The following is a 26,665-nucleotide window of genomic DNA, read 5'->3' on the forward strand; positions in this document are numbered from 1 at the left end:
TCAAAGTTAAACACACACACACACACACACACAATGGGCTATGTTACAAAGTGCTGTTTTAATAATTGAGACATGCATGTACAGAAAACAACAAAACATTTTACAAAAGCACATACAAAGAGAACATACTCATTTAATATATTAGGGTAAGGTATTGCACACCAGACAAAACAGTCGGGCACCACACTGCTAGGGCCATGGGCAATATGTATTAAATGAAAACATTTAATACATATAGGGTAATCTTTGGGGGCAGTGTAAATGGAAGACAAAACAGAATTAACAAAATTAGAGAAGGACATTGCATGGACCAATGATGATAACATGCCATCAGCTGAGTAGGATCAAATCTGTCCTATGAACTTGAAATTTAAAAAGAAAAAACAAAGTAGTGGCTCTCAACTTGGGCAGGATGGTAGAGTTTGGAGAAATTTAAAAAGAGCACACATGCTTCAGCCCCATTTCAGACCAACCGCATGAGAAACTCCACTCTTGGAGCCCAAGCTTGGGCATTTACAAAACTTCCTGTATTGGCCTCATCATCTCTTCATGTCCAGAAGTCCATGTGAGATAAATAAATGATTGAAAACATGAACAAGGGAGAAAAAACAAATCTTCCTTCTATTAGAATTCCAAATAATTTTCATAGATACTCCCTTTACAGGAGATGGAGTTTAATCCCTCTTTCTCCCATGATGATTGTGGGCTGAATTTAGTCATTTGCTTCTAAAGAACAGACTACAGGAAAAGGGGGAAAGTGACTTTATAGTGAAAAAAGCTGGCAAACACTGCCTACACTAAATGATCAAGGTTAACATAACCAATAATAAGTCATATTGCTAGCAGATACTCTTGATGTAATTTGATGAGAATGATACTTCCCTTCTGGGGCCATCCTCCCCAAAACCCACAACACCACTCTAATCCGAGGAAAAAAATCAAATTGAGATGCACTGTACAAAATACCTGACTGTCATGAAAACTAGTACTCCTCAAAACTGTCACGGTCATGGAAAAACAAAGAAAGCCTAACAAATTGTCGCAGATCAGGCAAGGACCAAGGAGACATGATGACTAAGTGTAATGTGGTGTCCTGGATGGGACCCTGAAACAGTAAAAGGACATTCATAGAAAAAAAAAAAAACTAGTGAAATCCAAATAAAGTCTGGGGTTAGTTTAACTAACTAGATTTAAAAGTTAAAAAAAAGGTTCTAACTTACCAGGTACCTATAATGTAATTAAAAAACAGAAACCAGGAAGGAGGAAGGAGGAACATTGCATACAGATTCAGCAGAAGAGGAGAAAAATATATTGCTTATTTTTCACATGAGCTATTGTATACTTTCTTTAGCTTTACAATGGTGTTACTAAAATACTGTAAAGGAAGAGAGAAAATAAAGAGGTAAGAGAGAGTAAGAGGCAAGTCAGTAAGAGGGTGAAGGCTAAGGAAGCCCAAGTGAGGGCTCAGAGGCTGCCAAGCAGGCACCACAAGGCTGGAGCCCAGAGCCAAGCAACCTGCTTGGCCTTGTCCCGTCAACACTCAGCACTGTGGCCCAGTTGGAACTGAGGTCGGTTGTGCAGAAAGAGGCATTTTGCTGTATGAGGGAAGTCATTACGATCTGGAAATCTCCACATCCCAGATTACCCAGAACTGTCTGGGTCGAAACCTGGATATTGGTGAGGACACAGAGAAGCCGAGCTGAGGGGAAAATTCAGTTAAGATTCTATTTGCTCTTTTCCCTGCAGGAGCTCACACTGTGCTGTCCAATATTCTCAGACAAGAGGTGTTTAGAAATATACAAACTGCAGCGTCATTTTCCCTTTCATGGATGGTGGTGCTGATTCATATCCAAAATCTACTTAGAAAAAATAATTTCTCCCACCAATGACACTGATTTTAATCGATTCCTATAGCTTAAATGACTACAAATGCCACTGCAGAGGAAAACATTAAATAAGAATTTAAAACGTAGCTTATTTTTGCTTCCACATTACAAATTGATTATCATATATAAAGTGGATAATTTTAAAAAACTTAGCTGATTTTATCATATCAATCCAGTGATAGAATAGGTATCATTCCTTTTTAAAACAGATTTTTTAAAAATTGTTTTTATTGATTTGAGAGAGAAGGGGGAGAGAGAGAGAGAGAGAGAGAGAGAGAGAGAGAGAGAGAGAGATCAATTTGTTGTTCCACTTATTGATGTATCATTGGCTGATTTTTGTATGTGCCCTGACCAGGGATTGAACCTGAAACCTTGGTGTATGAGATGACACTCCAACCAACTGAGCTACCCAGTCAGGGCTCATTTCTATCTTATAAATAAGAAAACATGCGGATCTGAATAATTAAGTAAATGGCTGAAGGACATACACCAAGTAAGTAACATAGCAAAGTTTAGACTTTTACAACCTAAGTTATCTGATGGCAGTTCTTGACCCAATGCCTGTCACTCCATACTTTCAGCCTGCCTGGCACAGCCAGGCCCCTTTATAAGCTCAAAACTTCCAGCTTGCATGGGGTGAAGGTAGATTCTGGGACATTCTGGGGACAGTTTGTGCTCCTCACACTGGCAGGCAAGCTAAACCTTACAGCTCACACTGTCTTCATCATGTGTTGTCAAGCCATGGGAAGTGGCCTTTTCACAGCCAGGGTTTCATAAAAAGCACTCAGTTCCAGGGAAAGTGAAGGAGTTTTCTTACATGGCATTTTTAATGGACACAATGAAATGATGTGATGTTTGAGATTCTGAGCTTTGCTTTAAAATTATCCAGGAGGGAGCACAGGAGAAAGAGGGTGCCAATGACATAAGAATGGCCATAAATTTATAGGAAATGGCACATACACATAGAAGATAGGAATGGCTTTATAACATAAATATTGAAATTTAGTGATGGGTACATAAGGCTTCATTATGTGATTTCCTCTATTTTTATATATTTGATATTTTACAGAATAAAAAGTTACTATATTAACACACAAATACAGAAATAAATACCATTAAGACTAGACTCTAGAGAAATAATTAAGTATTTAAATTTTGAGGAACATAACTACTTAGTTAGAATAGGCTTACTTGTTTTAATACATAGACCTTAAGCAATAATCACTCAAGCACAAGAGGAGCCTATTTTTGCTAAGAAAATGGTTCAGAGGGGTGTCCCAGCCTGGAGGGGTAGAGGCTCTGCTCCATGAAGTCATTCAGAGACTCAGCCAGACAGACTTTCTGTCATCTCCAGCATCTGGCTTCTAAAGCCAGCACCCTGGCCCATGAGAAGGAGAGGAGCACAACACCCATTCTCTTGAAAGCACAGTGCAGAGGGCAAGTATTACTTCTGCTGCATTCTATTAGCAGGAGCTTAACCACATGAAACACTCAGCGGCAAAGAAGGCTGGCACTGAGGCTCATACCTGGACAGGCATGACAGAGTTACAGCCTCTGTGGTAGAAAGAAAAAAACAAATATTAGTGGAAAACCAGCTGTCTCGTGGGTGGGTGGGAAAGAGATCAAACAAAGAACTTGTATGCATGTATGCATAACCCATGGACACAGAAAATAGGGTGGTGAAGGCCTGGAGTGGGAGGCAGTGATGGGCTAGAAGGGGTCAATGAGGGGGAAAAGGCGACATATGAAATACTTTCAACAATTAAGATCTTTTTTAAAAGAAGAAATTTTTTCCAATATTCAAAGCCCAGCCAGACGCTCACCTCCTCCTTGAAGCCTTTCCTAAACCCTTTTTTTCTCCAGAAGCCTTACTGTGAGCCACTAAGAAGCAAAAACCACCACAATCGACAAATACGGCATGTGTACTGCAATCTCAAGACTATTCATTCATCTCTATTTAAAAAGAATTGCTGGTTCACAAAGTCAATTTACTGGCAATTCTAGCTAAATGAGTGTGATTTTTTAGATATTGGATTTTTAATAGCAGCTTTTGTATACGGTATAAGAGTAATGTATAAAAATTAATTTTTCATCCTAGCCAGTTTGGCTCAGTGGCTAAAGCACCGGCCTGCAGACCAAAGGGTCCTGGTTCTATTCTAGTCAAGGGCACGCACCTTGGTTGCAGGCTCCTCCCTGGCCCCGGCCCTGGTCAGGGCTCGTGCAGAAGGCAACCAATCGATGTGTTTCTCTCACATCAATGTTTCTCTCTGTCTTTTCCTCTCTCTTCTACTCTCCCTAAAAATCAATGGAAAAATATCCTCAGGTGAGGGTTAACCAAAAAAAAATTATTTTTCAAATAAGTATTATTTGGAATAATTATCTTTTAAAATATGTAAAATCAATTCGTAACAATGGTTGCCTCTAGGATGGGGAGTTAGGTGGCTGAACAAAAGAATGGAGGAGATTTAGCTTTCACTCCATACCCTTCTGTATCTTTTGAATTTATACCCATACATAAAAATAACTATCCAGTCCTTGGAATGTGTAGCCTCACCTGAAACGAGTACACTTCTCTGAGAGAACAGGAATCTGTGCAACTGTTGCCTCTTGCCCATTAGGTCCACTCTAGACCAAATAACACCTATTGGTGATTTTCTAAGCCATATCTCAGCATCAGCTAACCAGAGAGATATTTTCCAAAATCTATGTGGTGGGAATAGGAATTACTCTTTCCCCCCTGTATTTTCCAAACTTTATACAATGTAAAAAAAAATACATCATCAATATTTTATTTATTTACTTATTCATTTATCCATGTATTCAATCAATTTTTATTGAATAGTAGTGTGTGTGTTTTCTAAAAACCCCTCTGTGATATGTTCTAAGAAATCCAGAGCTAAAAAGAGGAAGCTTGTAATTGCCTCAATTTTTTATAGTGGGGGAGCGTGTAAATAAGGAGTGGCCCCTACCTTCCAGATATTTGAGGGCAGATATGTAGTAAGCATTGAGCTGTGGGAGTGAAGTAGAAGAAACAAGTTATCTTGGGCATATCAAGAAAGCTTTCCCTGAATAAACACACACACACACACACACACACACACACACATTTGAGCTAGGTTTTGAAAGGTGATTAGCATTAGGAAAGAGAGATAGAAAGTGTACTTCAGGATGAGGAAGCAGCATGGCAAAGGCATGAAAACATGTATACACATGGCAGTTTGGAGAAATGAGCAAGATAAGAATGTGGTGCGGATGAAAATGCTAATGGGAGCAGGATGAAGAAAGCGACGAACAGGTCATCCACCTGCAGAATGCGCTGGGAAACCACTGAAAGTGTGTGATAAGGAAGGAACAAGTTCCACTCGTGTTTCAGGAAGATGTCAAGGTTAGGCAGTGTGATAACAGAAAGATCACAGGCTTTGAAGTTAAGCAGACCTGAATTTGAATCTTGTCTTGTACTCACTGGCAGTGACATTTCACTTCTCTGTTTCTTTGTTTCATCATGTCAGACAAGAGTTAACAAAAGAAAGCACTCAAGACTTGCATGGCACACTAGAGGCTGAATAAATTATAGAGAATATTCTTTCTATGGTAATGTGGAGGGTGTATTAACAAATTAGGATACATGGGCCCGCTCAGGGACTGATGTAGAGTCTAGGTGAGAGGTGATGAGGACCCAAAATAGGTAATGACTGTTAGAATAGAAATGACAGAACAGGATATACTGGCATCTAGTGGGTAGGGGCCAAGGATCCCACAGTGTACACAACAGCTCTCAACAACAAAGAATCATCTGGCCCCAAAAGTCAGTAGTGCCATGGGTTGAGGAACCTTGTATGGATGGAAAAAAATCAGAGAACAAGTTGTATGACCTTTCCTCAATTTTTAAAAAATTATGAAATATTTAAAACATACTTTAAATATAACAAATATCCACATACTTACTAGTAAAATGTAAGAGATATTCATAATGTGGCTCTTCTACATCAAGGAGAAAGAAGTGGAGCCGTAAGTCAGATAATCCTTGAGAAACATACTTAAATATCTTCAGGTGAAGGTCCTTCATTTCTCCTTCAGAGAACTTTAAAATAGAAAGTTTTTGAAAGGAATAATTTATTAAATTAAGAGAAAGAATTTTCTCTTTGGCTCACTAAGCAATATTAACAAATAAAATTAAGATAGCATAGCAGTATCTGGAAAAGAAAGGAAAAATTGCTATGTGGTACAATGAAAATTTTCAATAAATGGGGCATAACATTTCATGGAGATTTTGTTTAAATGGAATCAGACAGGAGACCACAATCTAGTCTTATAAGCCCCTCAGCTCCATCAAAATCTGACACTGGGGAAAGATTCAATCTTAGTATGGGCATGACCTTGTCTGTGTATTCCACTAAGCATGTGATTTCTCCCACAAAATGCCACAAATATACATGGTATAAATTAAGTGACTCCTTCAGGATTTTAGTGAACATTAATGCTTATGAGATAAATAAAGAAATACAGATACAGGGAGGTCAGACAAGTTTACATACCAGCAGCCAAGGAATTGCTCCTATAGTCAGGGTGATTTGAATTCACACCACAGCAAATTTACAAGAATCATTCTTGCCCTAGCCAGTGGTCGGCAAACTCATTAGTCAACAGAGCCAAATATCAACAGTACAACGATTGAAATTTCTTTTGAGAGCCAAATATTTTAAACTTAAACTATATAGGTAGGTACATTGTTATTAACTTAATTAGGGTACTCCTAAGGCTTAGGAAGAGCCATACTCAAGGGGCCAAAAAGCCGCATGTAGCTCACGAGCCACAGTTTGCCAACCACGGCCCTAACTGGTTTTGCTCAGTGGATAGAGCGTCAGCCTTCGGACTCAAGGGTCCCAGGTTCAATTCCGGTCAAGGGCATGTACCTTGGTTGCGGGCACATCGACAGTAGGGAGTGTGCAGGAGGCAGCTGATCGATGAGTCTCTCTCATTGTTTCTAACTCTCTATCCCTCTCCCATCTTCTCTGTAAAAAATCAATAAAATATATTTTTAGAAAAAGAAAAAAAAGAGGAAATGTCATAACACATTGCAGACAGTAAGGACAGCTATTTAAAAAAAAGAATCATTCTTGGGCAGGTAATACTACAAATGTAAAATCTGTACATGCCAAGGATACACTGTACACTTAATTTTTTAAAAGTATTTTTAATGATTTCTACAGGGAGAGGGAGAGAAAAACATCGATTGGCTGCCTCCTGTAGCCCCCTACTGGGGCTTGAGCCTGCAACCTTACCAGGAATCAACGGGCAACCTTTTGGAACGACCCTCAACCAACTGAGCCACACTAGCCAGGGCCCATTGCACATTTATTAAATCATAGTACCTACCATGGCTCCCTTCTCTGACGCACATCTTAGGTCTTATTATATTTACATTTATATATAATATGCATTTTCAATCCAGAAGGATTAGGCCATATCAAGCTGAATGTTATGTGGATTATTTTGTGTCTGTAGTTTAACATGCTCATGTAACTCTCTAAAGCTGAACTGTCCAACACACTAGCCAACAGGCACCTATGGTTACTGAGCATGTGAAACGTGGCTAATCTAAATTGAGATTTTCTGTGAATGCAAAAATATGTGAAATTTTGAAGATTCCATTTTTTAAAAATAGAAAATATCTCATTAATTGGATTACATTGATTCCATGTTAAAATTATACTATTTTGAATATCTTGATTTTGAGTAAAAATATATTGTTAAAATCAATTACACCTGCTTCTTTTACTTTTTAAACATAGCTTCTAAAAAATTTAAAATTAAATTTGTGGTTCACATTATATTTCTATGGGATGGCACTAACCTAGAGCTTGCCCTACACATATGTCCATTTTTAGGACCAGGTACATTCCAATTCAGACATACTGCTGAAAAAATACACATGGTGTGGAACCAAGCATTCACACACCATTTTCCAGAGAAATCTTTAGAGTGTACATGCTTAACAAATGACACTGTGTTACATTACACTGTGCTAGAATAGGAGCTATCCTATTGGTGAGAGAGATTTTATCAAGGAAGGAGTAGCTACCGCCTTGTTTTCTTAAGACAGAAACAGACAGAATCAATTATAAAAGGAATTACTCAATATGTACATATATGTGCTCTCTGGGGACAGAAGAAACAATTATGCAGATTCTTAAGGCAAAAAGTCATACTTGCTTAGCTATTTTTTTTTTTGGCAGGTAAGTAATTACATGTAGAAAGAGGAAGTATAATATCTATTTTCTCAAAAAGCCTTGACCAAATTCCATGCTGAAAGATACTAATAAATGGATGGAGAAAGAATGTGTCAGAAAGGCATGTTAGTCAAGGATCGATGTATTTGCTATCTCTTGCTGCATAACAATCTCCTATGAACTTAGTGACTTAAAACAGCAGACATTTATTCTCTCAGTTTATGTGAGTAGGTGCTGTAGTACAGCTTGGCTGAGTCCTCTGCAAGACTGTAATTAAAATGTTTGCCAGAGCTGGATTTTTATCTGAGACTCAACTGGGAAGGATCTGCTCACTGTCAGACTGAGATCTGCCATTTCTTGCTAGCTGTTGGCTGGAGGCTGCCCTGGGCATGGTCCTCTCCTAGGGAAGCTCACAGCACAGCAGTTTGCTTCTGTAAAGCCAACAAGAGAAGGTCTCTCAGCAAGACAAATGTTACAGTCTTAGTAAGTAATCACATCCATTAACCAAGTACATCCTCTCATCTTGCTGTGTTCTTCTGCTTGGAAACAAGTCACAGGTCCCACCCACACTCAGGAAGGGGGATTGCATGAGGACATAAATACCAGAAGGCAGAGATTATGGGCCCACCTTAGACTCTGCCCCACACAATAGGGAACTGGCTTAGGGATAAAAACTAGGAGGAGATGTCACAGTAAAAACCAATCTGTATTAGGACTATTTTAGTTTATATTTTTCAAATAATCTGGAAGAGAGGAAAAATAACAAAATTTATCAGTTTTTCAAAAGAAATAATTTTCTAGAGAGTAAGATGTCATGACACTGGGATCAAGTAAAGAATGGCCAATGGAAATCACCAGTAGTAACAGTACCAACATCATTGGCAAGCAGCATGTGGACTTACATCTGAGAATCAGATGTTTCATCGCCAAAGTGGTGCCCAATTGTGAACGTATCTTCTGTTTTAGTGATTAGGTAACAATTGAAACACATGATTTTTGTTTTTCGATATAGAATTGTCTTAAGAGTTAGGAAATAAATATGTATGCTACAGAAGCACACCACCATGTTAAGGAGCAACCTTTGGACTTTTTCTACAATTTATTTCTGAATGGGACTGCTAAGGACACTATCTTAGTTGGACAGTATCTCATAATCAACTCTAGCATGTTAGAACTAGGCAAACCAAGCACCCTGCAGGTGACTAAACTTACATTTGCTGATGCAATAGTTACCAAAAAGTAAAACTTTTGGAAATAGGACCAAACAACTTTTTCAGAGTTTGTGGGACAGAAATTAATATCATGAATAACCAAATATTTCTCTTCTGCATACAACAGAACCTCTCTGAGCTCTTGTCCAATTACTTGAGGATAGCAGGAAACTGGTTTTCTAAGCAAGAATGCAATTTATTTTGCCAACATTATTATTATGTTTAATTGTCAAAGTGGTGCCCAATTGTGAACATATCTTCTGTATTAACATTTCATAAAATTGATTTGTTCAAGTGTGTTTCGCTTTTCCATGTTGGTTGACCTCTCAATTCAAATATTGTGAGGCTGCTAGAAACAGCACTCTGTCTTATCCAGCTTTGAACCATAGTGGATATTCAATGAATGTTTGCTGAATAAAGAAATGAGTTTATTGTGTGGACTGTGAAATGCAGTTAATATCAATAATGATTCTAAAGACGCAGTAATATGAAGGTAAATTCAATATAGACAAGTGTAAGAAGAAAATGAGTCAGATCACACTAATGAAATATTGGGCTCTGAGCTACGAAAATACAAGCAAGAAATAATCTAGAATATAAATAACTTGTTTTAAAAAGTACTTATTCTCTTTAGAATAGTAGCTTAATGCAAATAACTGTAAAGGAAGACTATATTCACCGTAATTTTAGAAATGTAGTATTCATATGTCAAAGACAAGTGGGTATTGACCAGAAAAAGACAAAGAATCTCTTACATTAAAAAAAATCAAATAGCAGTGAATAAATACAAAGATAAATATTTACAATTAGGTTTATTAAAAAATAAAATAAATTTATCTTGAATACATCTATCTCTTTGAAATTACTATTCTATCAAAGATAATAATTACTTTAAACAGTCATTCAAATTATTAACACTGAGGAAGGAGGAATAGTCCATAACCTATAAATTAAAACAAAATTGTTGCAAATCTCTGATGAATGTCTCACTTATTAGCATTTGTTTCCATAGTTTGTTTTCCTTAGCGTGGTTAAATTGTAACCTGAGCAGTACCTACTCAGTGATCCACAACAGGGCATTCCAATTTTTATTGTGCAATCATTTATAAACCTTGGATTCTATCCACTTTACATAGCAACACCACTGATGACTCTTGGGAAACCGATGCTATGTGGCTCTTTCCAGCAGTGCTAAAGTTTACAGCCCAACATGTTGGGGGGTTTTTAAGTCTTTAAAGACAAAGATTGAGTTGCAAAAGGATTAATTCACCACCTGCTCATCAGCTTCAGAAACTGTTGTACATGTCTTTTTTAGAGGGAAATTTGAAGATTGGGGAGCAGATCTTGGGAGGAACATTTGATTTTTACTGGATAACCTCCTACTGTTTTATTTCCTTTATGTACTATACCACATGCATGTATTATCTTACAGTAACTACAAGTCAAAATTTTAAAAAATAAAGTTAGCTACATTAAAAACAACTATAGCCCTAGCCAGTTTGGCTCAGTGGATAGAGTGTCAAACTGCGAACCAAAGGGTCCAGGGTTTGATTGCGGTCAAGGGCACCTATGTACCTTACCTCGGTTGCAGGCTCCTCCTCAGCCCAGGCCTTGGTCCGGGCACAACCAATCAATATTTCTCTCTGTCTTTCCCTCTCTCTTCCACTTTCTCTTAAAAAAATCAATGGAAAAATATCCTTGGGTGAGGACTTTAAAATAAAATAAAATAAAATAAAATAAAATAAAAATCATATTTTTTTTCAAAACTATATAAGTAGTTTTTTGTATCTTCCTTAAAAATAGTCAGTGCTTTCCCCAAAGTTTCTTGAAACTTACTAATATTCTTACTATAAAATTCTCTTTTATATTATGTAAAAACAAAGCTGAATCTCTGTATAGTCAGGAGGAACAAGTTAATTCTCAGTATTCCCAGAGTCATAGTACCAAAAATAAACCGGACTCTTCAAAATTCAAATCTCTTTTTAATCAAATGTTTTTATCCCACCTCAACAACTTTTTGTTCAACTTGTTCAGAAGAAATAAAATGTGCTGAGTTAAATTGTTTCTTATTTCTTAACCTCCAAGCTCCAACGAATGTGTCATGGGCAGTGAAAATGCATTTAAAACAAACCAAAAAAAAAAGGCCAAGAATCTGAACAAGTCATGAAAGGATTCAGTAACTGGGTAAGAAAGAACTGGCTGTGTAAGACATTGAGGTTAAGGTGCTAGGAAACAAAGCAGGCAGAATTCACCTGGGGCCCAGGGTCCATAGTCACCCGGGAAGTGAACCCCAGATAAATTGGCTAATGTCATCTGTGCTCATCTGTGGCTCAGCTGCACTAGTAAATTAACGTATTAACGAATAGCGGGCAAAGAGATCTAAGTCACTTCCATTTTCATTCTTCGTGGGGAAGGCCCACGTAGGGCTCCAAAGTCCAGGTCCAAACTTGTTTTTGGAGAGGTCCAAATCAGAACCTGGGACTTCCATTTTCATCCAAATCTGATTTTAAACAATGCTTCTTTCCCCTTCGACTCTAAGCTGGTTCACAGAAATGGAAGCAGTTATGGAGAACTTCAAAACAACTTGCTGATAAAGCCAAGCCAGCCTTTGGCCTTTAAGACTTTTCAACATTCATGTAACAATGTTTTTGTGCAAAAAAATTTCAGGGGTAGGGAACTTTTCTGGGATGACCTATGCTAGAATACACAGCCTCTGTACATAGTCCAAATATTCAAATATCTCTTTAACTAGCCTTAATAGTGTATATTAGTGCTTGTCAACAAGGGTGGAATGGGGTTGGCCTATGTACTAGTTTGGTAAATCTACCAAAATGATTTGAATACATGTAGTCTGCACTTATTCACCTCCAGTGTACACACACACACACACACACACACACACACACACACACAATGAGGTCTATGTCACTAGATATTAGATTTTATCCTATTCCATTATAGTGCCTTCTCACAGTAGAACACCAACTGAATGGATTTTATCAAGCTTAATTTTCTTGAGTTGTATTAGGAAAACAATAGTCATATTCAATACACGTTTTAAAATTATACATGCTCTCCCACCCTGAAAATGACTAAGTTTACCACTCAATTCTTCTGCCAACAGCACCCTTTCTTAAACACATTCCTCACACCTTTATGATGGCAAAATTCCAATATATAATAATTCAATGTGACATTACAAAAGATTGTACTCATAAATTTTGGGTGAGTTTCTACATAAGTATAATGTCTCCATAATACTAGTATATTGTGACATATGCTGTCACTTATTAAATTCACTTTTATGGCTTTGGCTTCTAAAAAAATTTTCATTTGCTTTTCACAAAAATCACATTCAATGTAGCAAGACACCACAGTTTTTGGATTGAAATTACAGGACCTGAGATTTAAATTATAATTCTCTACTGAAGCAGCCACAACATATGAAAGAAAATGTTCATGTTTTATTTAAAATAATCATCTTTACTAAAACCACTCAATGACATTTATTATTTTAAAATATTTTAAAGCCATTTTTAAGAGTAAGGAAATTTAGGACCTTTATTAAACCTGGAGGGCGGCCTGTGGTGTGGTCCTCTGCACTGGTGCCCTGGAGGCAGGCTCTCTAGACTGTGAACCGAAACTCTGCTACTTTATTTTCTAATTCTTTCTTGAGTTCAGTCACTTCCTTTTTGAATTCTAATTTATTTTGCTCTTTCATTTCTTTTTTTTTAGGGTTTTACTTTTATTTATTTTTTCTTTATTGATTAAGGTATTACATATGTGTCTTTATTTCCCCCCATTACCCCCCACCCCCACCCCCCACTCGTGCCCTCATCCCCCTAGTGCAGTGATGGTGAACCTTTTGAGCTCGGCGTGTCAGCATTTTGAAAAACCCTAACTTTGGTGCCGTGTCACATATAGAAATTTTTGATATTTGCAACCATAGTAAAACAAAGACTTATATTTGTGATATTTATTTTATATATTTAAATGCCATTTAACAAAGAAAAATCAACCAAAAAAATGAGTTCGCGTGTCACCTCTGACACACGTGTCATAGGTTCGCCATCACTGCCCTAGTGTCTGTGTCCATTGATTATGCTTATATGCATGCATACAAGTCCTTTGGTTGATCTCTCCCGTTCTTTCATTTCTTATATAATTTTAAGGTATTTTATCTCATTTTGAAGTAATATAGTGCTTCAGATCTGCTTTTGGAGTACATCTTTCTGGTATGCTTTTATTGCTATTTTACCCCTTATTCCTGTTCCTTATAAAAACTGTTTATGGTACCAGACCTTGGTATTTTTCTGTTGCTCGTTTTTACGTGAATTTAGTTTTCCCGAACTTTAAAAAGGAAGCTAGAAACAGAAAGTGTTTATAACTTCGTTGGTTAAAAACATAGCAGCTTATGGTGACAGGAGAAAATTTGACTTTGGGTGGTGAAGCAATATACAGATCTTGTAACATAGAAACCTACACCTGAAACCTGTATATTCATATTGACCAATGATACCCCAATAAATTTAATAAAAACATAACAAATATGGCAGCTTGCTTTCAGAGCTTTTCTGACTTGTTGACCCTCTACTACATTAGTCCAGACCCTCTCTTTCCTTCTTCACTGCCCCTGTCCTGCTGAATTTTGATTGTGCTCCCAACCATTTCTCCTCAGTATGGGGGTCCCGCCTCAAAGTAAAACTGCTGGGTTAGATTTGAGATTTTGTGGGATTAAACCACTCTGGCCCCTGTAGGCCTTCCTTTGAGATCCTCAGTTTCCTAGCCACCTAAGCTGTGTGACCTTAGACAACTTGCTTCACCTCTCTGTGCCTTGTTCCCCATTCATGACATAGAAAATGTTATTTGATAATGAGTTTTCATTCAAAGTGGTTAAAACATTGTTTGACACTCAGTGATCACTTTTTGAATGTCTATTTAATAAGTAAAATATCCATCTGCATCTTCTTTATGAACTCACCTTTAAACTGTAGAAGCTCTCAGGTCAACTGATCACAACTGTCCAAAATCTTTAGTGCCTCAGGAAGTCTATTCAAGTGCTAACCATAGTTAAAGATTTAATTTATCCAGTCAACATACCTCACACTATTTTGGTTATTAATAAAAGACCCAAGAGAAAGGAAAACTGTTCTCTTTCATCCTACAAAGAACACAAATGCCCTTGTCCCTGGTGTTGAGTCAATTCTCATTACATCTGTTTCATTTTTTCCCCTCCCTAGGATCTCTCAGAACTTGATTTGTATATAATCAAATAGGACTTCTCAACACCTGGTACCATTAGTAAACGTGGCAAACAATCTTTTTACAAAGGCACTGGAAAATTTTTTCTTAAAATTCCAAGGCATTTTCAAAGGTTTTTGAAATTTTCCTTTTTTATAGCTTATGATTTAACTGCTGCAAATGTCTATTACCTACAGTAAGAGCGTGTCACTCCCTTAACTTGTTGAATCATTTTATTCCTTTTTAAGCAACTTTCCTTTAAAACATATGAATACAAAAAAAAAAAAGCTAACCAACAAGATATTTGGAATTTGGGTTGCCAAAAGGTATCTTTCTACATCAACCTAGGATTTATCTAGAAAAAAAGAAAAAAGAAAAATGTGTGTCAGAAAAACTCATTACAACTAAATGTACTAGTAATGTGTGGTACTTGTTTGAATCCTAAACCAGAAAAAAAAATTCTTCTTTTCTATAAAGGAAATTATTGGGAAAATTGATGAAATTTAAATAATGTCGGTAAGATAATTTTTGTATTAATTTTCCTGATAAGGGATGAACTTAAGATATTTGGGTAAAGAGGCATCATGCCTGCAGAGAAAGAGAAGATGTGAAAGCAAATGTGGCAAATGTTAACATTTGGGGACTCTGGGAGAGGAGTATATGGGAATTCTTTCTACTATTTTCTTACAACGTTAGTGAAAGTCTAAAATTGTTTCAAAATAAAAACGTTTTTTAAAAGTTGGGTGTTAAGAGCAGAAAGACAATAAGATTAATGTCCCTGAAGGTCTTTTTGAACACTTACAGCATTGTGTGGAAAGCAAAAACCTGATTTTAAAAGAAAAGTTGGGGGCTTAGAGTGCCTCAAATATTTGGTTAGGAAGGCACTCCCTAGAAAGTACTCTGATAGGTGCACTGATTTTTTATTCACTATACTGCCATTCCATATTAGCAGAATCTATGAAATACTAGAGAGCTAATAACTCAGGCTAGGCCATTTAAAAATAGCAGGCACTCTCAGACTGGCAAAGATGAAGTTGAGTTATTATGCTCAGTTGGCATGCGGGGCAACCATGGGATTTGTAACCTGTTGGTGGGATTTCGGTTGGTATAATCTACTATAATCTTTTTGAGGAGCGAATCAGGTAGTATCACATTTTAAATGTCTGTACCCTTTGACTTAGCAATTCTACTTCTAGAAATTTATCCTAAAGAAATAGTGAGCTGCCCTAACCGGTTTGGCTCAGTGGATAGAGCATCGGCCTGTGGATTGAAAGGTCCCAGCTTCGATTCCGGTCAAGGGCATGTACCTGGGTTGCAGGCACATCCCCAATACGGGGTGTGCAGGAGGCAGCTGATCAATGTTTCTCTCTCATTGATGTTTCTAACTCTCTATTCCTCTCCCTTCCTCTCTATAAAAAAATCAATAAAATATATTTTTTTAAAAAAGAAATAGTGAGTTGAGTGAACAAAGATCTATATTCAAGGACATTAACTCTGTCACAGCAAAGAATGGGAGACATTATGTGTCCATCAGAAGATTAAATAAGTTATGGTTTATCTATAAAAGAGAATATTCTTCAGCCATCACAAAGTATGAGACAAATGACAGAGAGCAATATCCCTATATATTAAATGAAAATCAGGTTGCAGAATAGTATGTATTGTATGGTCCTATGTATATTTATATTACTTATTTATATTTAAAATAGAAATATGATGTAGGCATTTTTTAAAAGATTGAAATAACATGTAAAAAATTGTTGGTAGGTAGTTAGAAAAATATGCATTGCATTATTCATGGCAGACTATTATTCATGCAAGGCCCAGTGCAAGCTGAAAATGTAGAGCCCCTCATTAAAAAATTAAGAATTTCAAAATAATGACAGCAGAGTATTAAGCCTTTTAAGTGTAGGGCCCTGTTCAACTATATAGGTGCATTGTCCATATTGCTGGCCCTGGCTATATACTACACTATACACTTAGGTGTATGCTACACTACCCTATATAGGGTGGGGCAAAAGTAGGTTTATAATTGTGAGTATATGAAATAGTTATATTCTTGTATTATTAATTATTGTATTATTTTCATATGAAAACTGTAAACCTACTTTTGCCATACCTTGTACATTACAGTGCAAGGTAAATGTTAGGATATAAACCATACTCAATGGTAGTATATGGGTGAGTGGTTGGAAATATACATGTTGTCTATCTCCCCCTCCCCCATACATACACACACCTCTTCGTTATTTGGGGAATTATAATAAGTGAAATACTTTGTGATAAATGCAATCCAAAGCATGTTTAAGTTATTCCTAAAGGAAGCTAGCATATTCATAATGCTGAGATTGGAGAGTTTCCGGTGTCCCCTTTGGATCACTTTGCATGCCACGAGAGTGCCTCCAAGAGGACTGACAGAGATTCAGTGAGGAGACAGAGATGTGCAGCTCTCAAAAGAGATTTCTGTGGCAAATTTTAATTACTTTTAAAGAGGTTTTACAATAGTGTCTATCAAGACAGATAAAGGATGGGTAATTTTTCCCTCCTTTTTATGTGGCAAGTAGAAGTATAAGAAAAAAATAAAAATAAAAATTACAAACAGAAATTTCCTATCTCTAAAAATTAAATAGCTCTTCCAGGCCACCGAGGTATCAACAGATATTTTTCTACTGCTCTAAATGGCTTATGATACCCTTCACTATCCAAATAATAGTATTACTAGTCATAAGTTGACTTGATCTGGCTCCAAGTTGAATGTTTTCTCTGATGCTTCTATTTATAAGTAGAATTAAAAACCTGGGAAGTCTAATTTGGGATCAGCATGGTAGCTTATGTTCTGCCATGCAGAAGATCAGGGTTTGATTAGGCAGATCTTAGGGCTGTAGCCAAAAGGCAAGAGAACATGACATCCTAATATATAATAGGCTCTAAATAAGATGGTCTAACACTTATTAGGCACTGATTCTTATTAGTAATGAGGACAACTTTTAACAGGGCCTAATGAGCGATGGGATATGCACATAGGTGAGAGGACAAGGGTTTCCAAGATCCAACGGAGTGGGGCAGGGGTGAGAAGAACATTAAAAGATTTGTTGTGAAAGATTTTTTGAAGTCCATCGTAAGATCATCAGTGGTGACTAAGTCTAAAGGACACACCAGGAATTACAGACCTTTGACTTCTTAGGCATCTGGAGAATTTGTTGAAACTATTTGAGAAGTTCTCCAAGAGACTTCGGGGTTTTGTATAACATAGTGACAGAAATATAAATAGAAACTGATAAATCCTATGAGGTATACTGTGCATTTCAAGACATTCTGTGCCTTAAATGTGTTCAATTTTGCACTGTTTTTAATTCATTTCCCAGAATTCTATGAGTACACATGGTACCATATGTTACATATACTCTATGTTCAGTAATGGGGAAAAACAATTAATAAATATATCAGAGTCCTCCTTGTATGTGATTATCCAAGGCAGACATCTGTCTTAGGCCATCAGTTCCGTCTTCATTAAAATTATTAAAATCACTCATATTCGTGAGATTTAACTTTCAGCAATCGGACTAGCACTACTATTCTCAAATTTCAAAAAGGACCCCAAATCCAGGTATAAGATATTACTGAAGGTAGGAATCTATTATTTCCACAAATCCAAAAAAAGAGAGCTCTTTTAATGTATTTGCCTTTTGTTATCTCCATAGATACTTAATTGCTTCTACCTTAAATATTACAATGACTTTCTCTTTAAAAAGATATTATACGCATGCACACATGTGTTTGACATAAAGAACTTTCTAAATGATATCCTCTGAAGAGTGAATGGGCTATGATTCAAGAAATACTGGCTTCCCCTGTAATGAATGTGTTGTACTTAATGAGAACGTAGAAGTGAGAGTTCAAACACAAAAGAGATAGTTGAACTAGATAACATTTGTGCTCTTCTCCAACTCTGAGACATGAGGAAATTGAAACAATTCTTAGAAGTCTTGCACAGGGCAGAGGATGATGACAGGGAGAATGGAGAGGCGGCAAATGAGACACTATGAAGATATCCTATTACCTCAATACAATTTGCCATTGACTGAACATGGAACTTAGAAGAAAAGGATGAAGAATCCAAAAAATAGCAAACCCAAAGTTTTCAGCTCAAGAAACCGAGTAGCACAACTAATAGAAATGAGAAAGAATGAAGAATTAACAGGTTTTCTCCCATTATTTTCATTGTGAAGTAATTCCCCTGAACAGGGTGACTAAAAACAGAGACATTAACTCTGCATTTCTGTTTTGTTTGTTGGTATCAGAGATGGTTCCAGGAGATCAGTCCAGATGTGACAAGTGACTCCACGCTTGGACCTGTGAAGGCATGGCCCTGAGGAGGCGGCAGGTAGGGGGAAACCAGAATGCCTGGCAAATGGGCTGGAATTCGGGAGCTGATCTAGAACCATTAACGGAGACAGGTTCTGTCTCTTTGGGAATTGACTCAAGAACTGGGACAGGCCTGAACCCTCAGGAGCTAGAGAAGGCAGTGGCAGAGGATATGAGATTGAAGCTAACAATGAAGAACTCAGAATAGACTTCACAGACTCAATGGAGCCCGTCTTTTAGAAGAATATCATTGAGAAAAATGCTATTTGAAAAAACTAGAGGCAGAAAGAACCCAGGAAAATGTTGCAAAAATCTGTTCAGACAGTAAAATGGAATTGGATATTACTGGCCTGTAAATTCTGTCCTTGAAACATTAATTGTTTGGTCCATTTTTTGAGTAAGCACTATATAACCATTATTTTACATTTGCACTACTCTGAAATTTTGCATGAAATATCATCACCTATTACTGTGATGCCTAATTATGCCTAATTTAACTCTGTCCTTACCTGAGGCTGAAACCACCTTACATGAGATGTTACACCAGATCTAGTGGTTCTCAAAGTATATTCCAGGAACCAGTACCATCAGTGAGCACTTGTTAGAAATTCAAATCTTCAGGTGATCTCCCAGAGTTACTAATCAGAAACTGGAGATGGAGTCCACCAATTTGGGTTGTAAGTCTTGCAGGTGGTTCTAAAGCACACGCTAAAGTTGAGAACTACTGCCTTAGGCATTTCCCAACTGCATCTCTTTACAGCCTGTTAAAAAAAAACAAAAACATTCTTGTTTTCTTTGTACTCACAGCACTACCCTCACTTCTGATCACCAAATTCGTAGTTTCTTCCGCCACACCAAACAATTCTGCGACACATTAGGTGTCTTATAATTTAACTCAGCTTTTATACTACTGGGAGATAGTGACGGATCCCACAGGTTAAAGACTCCCCACCTCACTTCACACACCAATCACAAGTTCAGGTTGTCACCTGTGCTTCTGACTGACCAGGTATACATTGGAGGTTCATATAACCCCTCCTGGGGTTTAATTAATTTGCTAGAGCACCTCCCAGAATTTCCAAAAGGCTTACTGATTGGATTACCAGTTTATTATAAAAGGATCTAACTCAGGAACAGCCAGATGGAAGAGATGCGTAGGACCAGGTATGGGGTAAGGTGCAAAAAACTGCCTTTCCATGTCCTCCTGGGGCTCACCACCCTCTCAGCACTTCCACACATTCAACAAGAGGAAGCTCCCTGAACTTGTTCTTTTTGGGTTTTTAAAGGAGACTTTATTATGGACACATGATTGATTAAAGCACTGGCCATTCAACCTCCAGTCCCTCTCCCTTCCCAGAGGTCAGAGGGGGGTAAGACTGCAAGTTCCAACCTTCTAATCACATAGTTACTTCCCCTGATAACCAGCCCCCTAATCTTAGGGACTTTCCAAAAGTCATTAAATTAACATACATTCAGATGTCATTGAGAGGGGTTTGCTATGAATAACAAAGGACACCCAAATATTCATTCTGAAGCTATTTCAGAAGCTGAAAAGGAACATATATAAACTATATGTTATTGTGCCCCCCCCCACCCCACCACCGCCCCATCCCCCACCCCGTAACTCTTATCACTTAGGAAATTATAAAAGTTTTAGATGCTGTGCAGAAACTATGGGAAGAAGAAGACTAAATATATATTTCTTTATATAAATCACAATATCACAGAGGTCCAGCACAGATCTGTTACAAGCCAGTCAGGCAGTATAATTGTTCTGTCTGTTCAGGCTCCTATAACAAAATACCATAGACTGGATGGCTTAAAAACAGAAATTTCTTTCTCACATTCTACAGGCTAAGAAGTTCAAGTTCAAGGTGATGGCTGATGTGGTGCCCTACTCCAAACACCCTCACATTGGGGATGATGTTTCAACATATGATTTTGGGGGGAGAGGGTACACAAACATTCAGTCCATAGCAATGGTCAACTAAAAAGGGTGAGGGTTCTGCAGTTAGTCAGGCCTGGAATCAAACTGGGGCTCTAGCACTTGTTCATTGTGTAGGGTCTTGAGCAAGTTGCTTAGCCTCTCTGCAGCTCAGGTTCCTCATTTAGGAAATGGACGTGATCATACCTATCTTGAAAGGTTACCATGAACACTGAAATTTATGTACCTACATAGTAATCAGCAGTGCTGGCTCTGGTGTCAGACCCAGTTCAAATGTCAGCTCTTGTATTTACTGTGATCCTGGGAAAATTACCAAATCTGTTTTGAATTTCTCATCTGTGAAGTGAGTAATAATATACTTGTGAGGATTCAATGAGTTAATATATATCAATTGCTTAGAAGACTTTCTACCACATAATTGCTCCATACTTGTTATCTGTTTATAATAGTAGAAATACAAATAACAATAATAACAGAATAATTCACACAGATAAAACACCTAGACTGAGAATATGGTAGGTACTCAATATGTGGTAATAATTATTATTACTGTCATAAAACTCTTTCTCATAAAGCATAGGGTTATCAGAGGTTCCAGTATATAGGCAACCCCTGATACTTCCTTTACATTCTAATGTCCTCCCTCCCCTCTAAATAAGCTCTATGGATTGCATCAATATCAATTTCCTGGTTGTGACAGTGTACTATAGTTATACGAGATGCTACCAGGGGGGTTGGGGCTAACTGAGGGTATTTCTGTTTTTAAAGATAGGGGTAAGGAGTTTGCCTGAAGTGAGAATATTGGGGCAAGAGAATATTTGGGATTTATAACCCTTCTACTCCCCAGTTCCTTATTTCCCAGTCACTAGAATTCTAACGTTCCTCTACCAATGTGGCTACTGGAAACCATGGGAGCCTGACTGGTGAGGGCTAGGCCAGGCTCCCATGACATCAGGTCAGGTATGACTTTGTAAAATGTTTGATCCCTGGAATTCTAGGTGCAAGGAACAATGTAATCTTGGTAACTTCATCACCAACACAATTCCTGGTTATCTGTTATATAATAGCAGGAATACAAATAACAAAGACATGGGGTGTACTCCTGCTGACAAAAGTTGTAAATCTAAATATTTTCCTCGTGGGAATATTGCCATATTTTTGTGACTAGGTTCTAGGATGTTCATATAAGTACTTACAATTAAATAAGCCTTTGTGGGCTAACCTGAATATCTACCCTTGGTCATGACCATGTTCTTACGAACATATTTCAAAGAACTAATCTGTAAGGAAACTTTTGCAATACCACCCATCTGTAAGTCACTATACCTGGTTGATGCTATTAACACAACATTTTTTTTATTGTTGACACAGAATGCTTCATTTCAAATATATATTTTTATTTGTTTTTTCATCCAACACATACTTATATTCCAGGCCCTGTGCTAGGCGTACACACATTCAGAAGTAAAGTTGGCTCTCCAAATATTCCTGACAAGCTTTCTTAAGTAGTAAACTCAAAAAAGATAAGTCATTATTAGAATTCCATTCTTGAACTCTCCTTTATTTGATAAAAGTATATGTTATTGTGCCTACCCTTCCAGCATGCCCCAGGCCCTGGTTTTTCAAAAGACTGTGGACTTTCTTTCAGTAGACATCAGGGCACAGAGCAGATCTTAGCAATAGCAAACAAGTTCCTGTCAAGTGTGTGCTCTGATATAGAGTCTGAGCAGAAAGAAAATCAGGCTTGCATCATAGATCTCGAAACCTACTGAGCAGGGACCATGACCAATTCTGTGTCCAGCACTTGATTTTTTTTTATTGTTTAAAGACTTACATATGTCTCCTTTTTCCCTAATTGGCCCCCCGCCTCCACTGCCACTCCCGCCCCCCCCCCCACCAGGACAAGCCCCCACTGCCCCAGTGTCCATGTCTATTGGTTATGCTAATATGCATGTATACTAATACAAGTCCTTTCGTTGATCTCTTACCACGCCCCCCACCTTCTCTCTGAGGTAACACAACATTTTTTAATTGAGGAGCAGTAGTGACCTTTCTAGGCTCACTGATTTTGTTTTCAAATTGTGTTCTACTTAACACTAATGTCTCAGAGTTCCCCAAATTGTTAGACCAAGGAAATTTTTTTAAGGAACACTTACAAACATCTAGTTCTAAGAGATTCTCTGTTTGAGAAACACTGCTCTAGGTCATGTGATCAGTCTCCTTGACTATTTGGCTTCTTAAGTTGCTCCTTCTATGGTATTTATATTTTAAGAATTAAAAATGAATAGTATATCCTTTAATTTTCCAATATTTTATGCCCAAATAAAAAGCAAGTGAAAAAAAGCTTTTGAAAATCTATGCTTGTTTGCCTAGTAGCAATAAAAACAGATATCAACCAATAATTTGTACACATAAATTATAAGTTTTTCTCCAATTAATTAGTCAAGGCTAAGCTTAAAAAAACTAAGTCAAAGAAAAACTAAGTGGTTCATCTATTTCAATGACATTAATATCAACAGCTAGACTTTTAAATCATCGTCTCTTACCATTCAGGTACTTCACTCAAAATAAAGTAATTTTTCCCAGGCTCCTCAAGTTGTAAGCCAGAAATTTTTGACAATGAAGAAAATAAATGAAGTCCCCAATAACTGATCGACTATATTTTCCTAAGAAAATTAAGGTATACTATATTACCAAAGGCCCAATGTTTTTATCTAAAAAAAGAACCAGTCCAACTATAAAAAACACAATTACATTTTAGTAAGAGTTAGCAACATATAAAATTGCTTTTTGTTTCAGCAAATAATTCTAGAGTTTTACTCAAGAAATCATATATAATCCCCCAAACAGTGACAGAAACTGTAAGATTCATAGTCCAGATAGAGAGGAATTTCATAATCTTCAACTTAATGTACATATCATGAGAGTGCTTCAAACTGCTTAAGTGAAATAATTATCAATCATAATTTTTTGAAGTTACATTTGTTCAACTAAAATCCAGTGTAAAACTTCACAAATCTTGCTCTCACAAATCTCTCCTACAGAACACAGAAAGTTTCTTTATTCAGAAAAGTGACTCTAAGAGAATTTCGTGACACACTGAAAGCAATCTATAATAATAAAAGGGTAATAACTGGATGTTTTCCGGACATCATTCCAGACCTCCTTCCTGATGAAGCTGGGCCCCCAGGGAAGCCAGCCCGGGTGCTGGCAGCTGGGGGAAGGAAGGCCAACTCTTTTTAAAAATATATATATTTTATTGATTTTTTACAGAGCGGAAGGGAGAAGGAGAGTTAGAAACATCGATGAGAGAGAAACATCGATCAGCTGCCTCCTGCACACCCCCTACTGGGGATGTGCCCACAACCCAGGTACATGCCCTTGACCGGAATCGAACCTGGGACCTTTCAGTCCTCAGGCCAATGTCTATCCACTGAACCAAACCGGTTAGGGCAGGAAGGCCAACTCTTGCACATTGGGCTTCTAGTTATCTTCATAATACTTTAGACTTTTCTTATACCAAAGTAGTAACAACTCAGGATATGAACATCTATTTGAAAGCAGGTCTCATATACAGGCAAACCTCCTTTTATCCATGTTTCACTTTATTTCGCTTCACAGGTGTTGCGTTTTTTACAAATTAAAGACAAGACCCTCCACCAGCAAAAAAGAAAAATTTACTTGCTTTATTGTGATAATTGCTTTATTACAGTGGTCTGTAACCAAGTCCACAATATTGCTGAGGTATGCCTGTATAGGTTTTATAGTGTTTGGTTATAATTATGTTTCATATATACAAGGAGCATTTGTTAAATAGTCCATGTTAAAATGGTATCGATGACTGAATACTACTACTACTACTACCTTCTTAGTTCAGCAAATTGAATTTTTGAAATCTCCAAACTACAGTTAGAGCTACCTTATATTGCCAATTAGGTTGCCAATCTGCATTTAGAGCTATAACCAACTCCTGGATGAACTTCCTTACTCCTCTGATAAATTATGTATCTTCTATCTAGAACAACTGGAAGTACAACCACCAAACAGGTAAACTGGATGGAAAAACATGCTAATTTCAAATGAAAAATTTAGGCCAGCAAACAGACTACCTAACCATTATAATTAAGGATAATTGTTCATCTTAGCAAAGTGTGTCACGACTACTTTTAAACATGTTTTTGCACTGAAACCCATGTTTGGTCTACTCCCTGAACCTTAACCCTGGAATGAGCATGATACCAAATTAAGAATTCTTAGAAGGGACCCAGTGTAAATTAGAAGCAGTAACAACTCAATCCACATTTTTAATCAAGAAGTATTAGCCTGTTTTTAAACTTATGGAACATACATTCAGAGTAGCTTAGAGTCAGGTCTTGCATTTGACAAATAGTCACAGAGGACATACAATGTGCCATGTACTACCACGTGCTGGGTACACATAGAAAACAAATATGGTTTTTGATTTCAGAGAGCTTATTGCCTAGAGAGGAAGATAGGCCTTAGACCAGTGGTTCCCAACATGGGGCACATGCCCCACAGAAGGGCAATTTGATTTTTAAGGGGAGCAATTTGAGAATGAGTTATTAACAGTGAATTTTTTTGCATTTCTATGGTTCTAGGGGCCTCATATACAGTATATAAGTATATACTTTGACATATTTATGCATTTCAGTTCTCTATTATGTTTTAAAACTTTATTTGCTATTTTTTCATATCACTTCATATTATTATTTTTTTAACTATTAGTGATTTCTTCCTCAATACTTCAACTGTCCTTTCTTCTTTTAATTTTCTCTTTCATGGATACCATGTTCTTTGGAAGCTTGTTTAGACCAAGTTAATGCCCTTTTAAGCTTCCTCCATGTGAAGAGGAGTTCACTTTTTGAATAATAAGAATTATATGTCACGGGGGGGGGGCGGAGATCAGGATTTTAGAGATGCTTAGGTGGGGCATGGCCAAAAAAAAGTTGAGAACCACTGCCTTAGACATTAAACAAATAATTTTTTTTAAAAACCTGAAATTACACGTTGTGGTTATTTCCTGTTTGTTTTGCATCTTTCTCAGTAGGTCACTGTGATCACACCCTTCTTTTAAGAGTATTCTGCAGAGAAGCTCCATTGTCATTTAATCATCAGAGACAATCAGTTGTAGCTGGGAGACTTGAAGACATATAATGGTAGACAATTTAATAGCCTTTATCATGAGAGCTATCATGGAATTTATTCCAAAAAGTACAAAATATTTGTCTATACACCCATGTTAGCGAGAGAACTTCTAATTATAGGGTAGGAATTCACTAGTTATTTGTTTTCTTGAATTCTGCGCATGACAAAATCCATGTTGGTGGAACACACATATTCAGCTTTTCCACTGAATTTTCTTATCCTTAACACATTTTGAAAACATCAGTGCTCCAGTGTGCAATGTTACTTCAATTAAATGACTCTGGGTTATAAAGATTTATAACAAACATTATCATTTAAATTTAAAATCAGCACTGAATTTACATTCAAACTAACCTTCAGTGTGAATTACTTCCAGATACAGCTTCTGTTTGCCTAGGTAGCTCAAAGTATAAAAAATATCCAGGACTTGCCCTGACTGGTTTGGCTCAGTGGATAGAGTGTCGGCCTGCGGACTCTAAGGGTCCCAGGTTGGATTCCGGTCAAAGGCATGTACCTTGGTTGCAGGCACATCCCCAGTAGGGGGTGTGCAGGAGGCAGCTGATCCATGTTTCTCTCTCATCGATGTTTCTAACTCTCTATCCCTCTCCCTTCCTCTCTGTA

At 37.3% G+C, this 26,665-nt stretch overlaps 1 long non-coding RNA gene across 1 annotated transcript in view; it reads right to left on the bottom strand.

Moving 5' to 3' along the window:
* Positions 1-2,221: 2,221 nt before the first annotated feature.
* The window catches only part of LOC106699512, a 25,340-nt gene continuing 896 nt past the window's right edge, over positions 2,222-26,665 (bottom strand). The window contains exons 2-4 of the long non-coding RNA XR_002826227.1: positions 19,443-19,694; positions 5,832-5,967; positions 2,222-3,440 (exon numbers count right to left, since the gene is read on the bottom strand). This is a non-coding gene — a long non-coding RNA (uncharacterized LOC106699512). The remainder of the gene's footprint in view (positions 3,441-5,831; positions 5,968-19,442; positions 19,695-26,665) is intronic.

The sequence above is a fragment of the Myotis lucifugus genome, unplaced genomic scaffold, assembly GCF_000147115.1.
Source record: "Myotis lucifugus unplaced genomic scaffold, Myoluc2.0 scaffold_423, whole genome shotgun sequence".
Taxonomy (NCBI): domain Eukaryota; kingdom Metazoa; phylum Chordata; class Mammalia; order Chiroptera; family Vespertilionidae; genus Myotis; species Myotis lucifugus.